Consider the following 6,379-nt stretch of genomic DNA (forward strand, 5'->3'; position numbering starts at 1 on the left):
CACACACACACACACACACACACACACACACACACGTCAATTAAGGGATCGGACAGACACACAAAAAAATGGTCTTTAGGTTAATGTGGTAACACGTGACGGCCCTGGAGGGAGCGTAATGCGAGACTAATGAGGCTCACGAAGATACACAAGTCAATAGAGCTTCGGCCCGATCAGCCAGTGTTTGTGTCGCCGCCACGGGGGGAGGTTGTAAGCCCCCTCCCCTCCTCCCACTCCTCTTGCTCCTCCCCCTTCCCATGCCCCAGGTGAAGGTGAAGGTATCTCTCCCATTTAAGGGGAGTGACCGGGATGGAAATGTTGAAAGTAGGAATCAGTTTTGAGAATGAGACTAAGACGTATTCTTAACCCTTTGAATGGCTAATGATGATGCGACACGTGGGGAATTTCAGTAAACCTAAGCGATTTTATGGAATAGAAATATGACTGTGACTACGAAAAATCTTGAAATAGTAATAATATAATAGTTTTTTTACTGTGACTACGAAAAATCTTGAAATAGTAATAATATAATAGTTTTTTTATTGTGACTACGAAAAATCTTGAAATAGTAATATAATAGTTTTTTTTTTTATTTAAGTGACGCTGATTGATTTTATTGAATAGAAATAAGGTTGTGACATTGAAAAACCTTGAAATAATAATAATAGCTAGTTTTTTTTTTTTTATAATTGAGTAACGTTAAAACGATTTTAATGAATAGAAGTATGACTGTGGGCAAGAAAAACCTTGAAATGATAATAATATGACACTTCTTCCTTGACATTTTTGTTGATAAAGTTTCGATAGAGTCTGACTTTCCCTTATTTTTCATGAAGTGTTATCGACCATTGTGTATTTCAAGTATCCCTCTCTTCACATTTCTGTTAATAATTTTTCATTGAGTCTAATTTCTTACATTTTTTTTCAATGAGGGTTATCGATCATTGCATATTTAAAGTATCTCTTCTTTCTTCAGATTTCTACTGATAAATTTTCCGTCTTATTTTATTCTTTTATTTATTTATTTATTTTTTTTTTTCAGTAAGAGTTATGAGTCATTCCCTCTTTCACATACCCCATATTCTTTCCCTCCCCATTTACCTTCCATCAATACTTCTTCCTTTCCCTTGACTCTACCTCCTCTTCCATCTAGCCATCCTTCCTTCTATACCTTTAATTTTCTCTCTTCTCTCTGCTGTGTCCTCAAACCTTTCTTCCCTTCATTATCTTTCCTCCATTTCCCTATTTCCTTTCTCTCCAGCGATCTCTCCTCCTCCTCCTCCTCCTCCTGGCCCCTGAAGAGGATGGAGATGCCCTTTCGCTTGCCGAGTCGCTAAAAGTGTTTGTCCTCGCCAGTGATTGCACGCGCGTGTTGTCCCCTTACTCCCTCACGCCCTGCAGAGAGAGAGAGAGAGAGAGAGAGAGAGAGAGAGAGAGAGAGAGAGAGAGAGAGAGAGAGAGAGAGAGAGAGAGAGAGAGAGAGAGAGAGAGAGAGAGAGAGAAGCGGGGGCATACTAGTTGACAATATAGTGAAGTAATGAGGAAATAAAGTAGAAATAGCAAAAAAAGAAAAAAAACATTGGTATACGAATGAAGCCTAAGAAAAATATAATGAAAATATAACTGAAAATTACGTATAATGACAACACACACACACACACACACACACACACACACACACACACACACACACACACACACACACACATACACAAGGAACGAAAAAAAAGAGAATAACAGTTTAGATAAGAAAGCAAGAAGATAGACATGAGATTAATTATAAAGCGCATATAAAATAGAGGAATTATATCGAGAACTGTAAATTCAATGAGTCAAGGCAAATTTAACCCCAGAATTTACACATAACAAAGATAGAAAATTAATTAAAATATGCATATAAAAGTAGAGGACTTATATACAGAAGTGTAAATTCAATAGATAAAAAAATTAATCGAAAAAAAAACATATAAAATAGATATAAAATAGACGAATTATCTATTAGACGATAAGTTCACTGTGTCAAGGCGAATTTAAACCCCCGAATTTACATCTAATACCAAGACAAACATAGATAGAAAGTTAATAAAAAAATAAATAAATAAATAAAACATATAAAACAGGGTAATTATAAGTAAGACAGTAAATTAGATGTGTCAAGACGAATTTAAACCCCCGAATTTACATCTAATACCAAGACAAATATAGGTAGAAAATTAATAAAAAAAAAATAATAATAATAAATAAATAAATAAACGAAACATATAAAACAGGGTAATTATAAGTAAGACAGTAAATTAGATGTGTCAAGACGAATTTACATCTAATACCAAGACGAATATAGTTAGAAAATTAATAAAAAAAATAATAATAATAATAAATAAATAAACGAAGCATATAAAACAGGGTAATTATACATAAGACAGTAAATTCAATATGTCAAGACGAATTTAAACCCCCAAATTAACATGTAATACCGAGACAAAGGCAGCGACACAAAAGATAAGGAAGGAGGAAGAAAAGAACAAGAAATTTCTCATGAGGCGAGACTTTCTTGTTGACGAAGCAAAGTCTTAATGTGTTTGTCCAGTTTGACTTCACGAGATGGAAAAGATGTTACCGGGGGGAGCGCCGAGGGAAGGGAGGGAGGGAGGGGGAATAGGAATGGAGCCGAGTGGAGTGGAGATGGAGGGGAAGGGAAGGAGATGGAGGTAGGAAGAAGTGGAGATGGAGGGAAGGGGGAGATGGAGGAAAGACGAGGAGATGGAGGGAAGGGGAGGAGATGGGTGGAGAGGAGGGAAGGGGGAGATGGAGGAAAGAGGAGGAGATGAAGGCAAGGGGAGATGGGTGGAGAGGAGTGGAAATGGAAGGAAGGGGAGAAGATGGAGGGAGGGGAGTAGAGATGGACTGAGGGGAGATAGAGAGCGAGGGGAGTGTAGATGGAGGAAAGGGGAAGAGGTGGAGGAAAGGGAGATGGAGATGGAGGGAAGGAAGTGGAGATGGAGATGTCTAGCCTCTCCCATCACTGCACCATTCCTTCACCCCCTTCTTTTCCTTGTTTTTCTCTCCAATTTCCTCGTTAGTCAGTTGCTTTCCCTTCTCTCGTAACTTTAATCTCCTCTCCCTCACCATCCTTTTCTAGTCCTTTCCTTTCCTCCTTTCATCACCACTATAATTTCCCTGCAGCCTTCTTTCCTTCCTTGCTTTTCCCTCTAATTTCCTCGTTAGTCTATCCTTTCCCTTCCCGCGTAACTCTGATTTTCTTTCCCTCACCCTAGTCTAACCGCTTCCTTTTCTCATTTCACCACTATAATTTCCCTGAAACTCCCTTTCCTTCCATGTTTTTCCCTCTGATTTCCTCGTTAGTCTATCCTTTCCCTTCCCGCGTAACTCTGATTTTCTCTCCCTCACCCTAGTCTAACCGCTTCCTCTTCTTTCCCTTCCCTCTCCCTCCCTGTAGTCGCGCGGAGGGGCATGGGGAGAAAGAAGATATGGCGAGAATGTTGCGTCACCGTTTGCTTAGCGTCAACCGAGCCAAATGGATTACTGTGACGGCAAGGGCCCCTCTCGCATGTATATCACCCAGCTGATGCCGCAGGGAGGGTTGCTGGGGGTGCGGGGGAGGCAGGGATGGCCATGAGGGGCTGGGGGAAAGGAGGAGAGGTTAGGATTAGAGGATGTGTAAAGGAGAGAGGGAAATATAGATTAGAATAAGGAAGAATGGATGTATTTAGGATAGCGGAGACGGATAGAGGGAGGAAAGGAGGGAAGGATAGACACAGTAAGAGGGAGGGAAGGAGGGAAGGAAGAAACCACAAATGGAGGGGGAAGGAGGGAGTCAAAGATGGAGAAGGAGGAAGTGAAGGAAGGGAGGAACAGGCAACTGAGGGAGGAAGGAGGAAGTGAGGGAAGAGAAAACGTGTGAGCTGAGGTGAGAGGAGGAATGAAGGTGAAGAAAGGAGGGGAAGGTGAGGGAGGAGGGAGGGAGGGAGGGAGGGAGAGCAGTGGAAGGAAGGGCCCAGCAGTACCTTAGCATGTTGGAAATAAACCAATAGGAAATAATGATAAATTGATGCATAAAAACATTAACCACTTGAATTGCTTGTGTTAAAAAAAATAAACATGTGGATGAAAAAAAGTGAAATATTGACATTACGGGAAAAATAAAAGCAATAAAAACGAAATTTATCATATTTTCCATCTTTTTCACACGTTTTTTTTAAGTTCTGATAAAAAAAAAAGGCAACAAGAACAAATGAAACTTTTAGAACTTCGCAAATTAACCTCCATTTTGAACTTTTCTCCCCTTAAATTTTTATCTATTTATTTTTAGAAACAAGAGAATAATGACATTTTTATTGAAATATTTCTGTGTGGCTCAATTATCGGCCTCCTTTATGCATAGTGGTACAGTGAAGGGCACAACATGAGACACTAAAGAAGGAATAGGAAGAGAAGCAGGAGGAGGAGGAAGAAAAAGAGGAGGAAAAGAAGAGGAAGAGCAGGCAAGGACATTACTTAATCATTTAGCAATATCTGTCAGCTGGCGTTAAAGGAGCTATCTATTTCCTTCCTTCTAACGGCGTGTCAGGTGAGGGGCGGGGCAAGCAGGGGCGGGAGGAACTCACCAGTGGGAGGTGTGGCGGCGGCAGCTCCGCGTGGCGTGAGGTGTTGGACCAGTAACCTAACCTCCTGCAGCGGCTGTGTGTGTGTGTGTGTGTGTGTGTGTGTGTGTGTGTGTGTGTTTGTGTGAGTGTTGGGTTTTGTCTGATGTGATTAGTTTCTATGAGCTCTCTCTCTCTCTCTCTCTCTCTCTCTCTCTCTCTCTCTCTCTCTCTCTCTCTCTCTCTCTCTCTCTCTCTCTCTCTCTCTCTCTCTCTCTCTCTCTCTCTCACGCACAAACACACATACACACACACACACACACACACAGAGGGGAGAAGAAAGCAGGAGGGGATGATGAGAGGGGTGAGAGGAAAGAGGGAGAAGCTTCAGGAGGGAGAGGAAGATGTGAGGTCACGTTACTAAGTCAACAAGGTGACCCGGGGTGACCTGCGACACACACACTGTTGTCACCACCCTCGGACCATCGACTCCTCTTGGGGAATGCCGTGGCTTATATTCTGCCCGCTCTCTACTTTCCTTCCCCGTTTTCTGTTCAAGGTACCTCTCTAACCTTACCTAACCTAGCCTGACCTAAGTAAAAGTGATACATTTTCTGATCTTTTTACAATTATTACCAGGTTTAAAGGAGTGGATGTACGAGGCAGAAAGGTTTTTAAGAACACGATCCTCACCTCTGTTCTCATAGCATAACGCGACGCTGTTTAGTCATTCAGTCCGTCAGTCAGTCCCTATTCTCCTAAAACTTGCGTATCTTGTTGATTTATTCATTGGGTGTATCTGTCTACCCGTGGGAGATGTCCTGTGTTTTGATAGCCTCGAGAGATATTGATTAGTATTGAGTTGTGAGGTGGTGATGTGCGTAGTAGTAGTAGTAGTGTAGTAGTAGTAGTAGTAGTAGTTGTTGTTGTTGTTGTTGTTGTTATAGTTGTAGTAGTAGTAGTAGTAGTTGTTGTTGTTGTTGTTGTTGTTGTTGTTGTAGAAGCATTAGCAGCACAACAATAGCAATGAAAAAGAAAACGTAACTCGTACATTCAAGTCTCGGGGTTTGGTGCGGCAAAGTTGACAGGATGGCAGAGGTGCCGCGTAAACATTGCCATCTAAAAACCTCACTCTTTTCATTGGCTGACTCCAAGGCCTCGCACTACAACGAATTCCTCTTCTCCATGAACCAGCTGCGACACACACACACACACACACACACACACACACACACACACACACACAGCTTTGTCATCTTAATTGTGGGTTACAAAGACGCATTGTTTTCTAAGCTCATGTCAGTGCCATTATTATGATCACTATTATTGTCATCATTATCACTATCGCTATTTAGTATTGTGATAATGGTCGTGACATCGCAAAGTAAATAACGTGAAAGATATCTAATGTGTAACTAATTACCGGTCTTGTTTTACGTTAAATTTTTACTTATTCTTATTTTTCAATATATACATCACGTCACAGCAAGGATTCCTCACTGATAACTTGTCACGGAACGCTCTCTGATAAAAAGAACCATTATATTGAAAAAAAAGGACAAAAGTAGACAACATTCTTGGCTAATGATAACACGTGTCCCCCACGCCCTTTGTTTACATCCGGGGCTAATCAAACGAGTTACCGAAAGGAGAGGGCGCCGGACCGAAAGGAGAGGAAGACGGTAGCGGGAGAGAGACGCACACATCGGCAATCGTAATATTTATTCAACACCAAGTAGATCTTTGAGGCCACGAGTTAGGACAGCAGCTATAAGTGC

This window comes from Scylla paramamosain, chromosome 35, assembly GCF_035594125.1.
Source record: "Scylla paramamosain isolate STU-SP2022 chromosome 35, ASM3559412v1, whole genome shotgun sequence".
Lineage (NCBI taxonomy): Eukaryota > Metazoa > Arthropoda > Malacostraca > Decapoda > Portunidae > Scylla > Scylla paramamosain.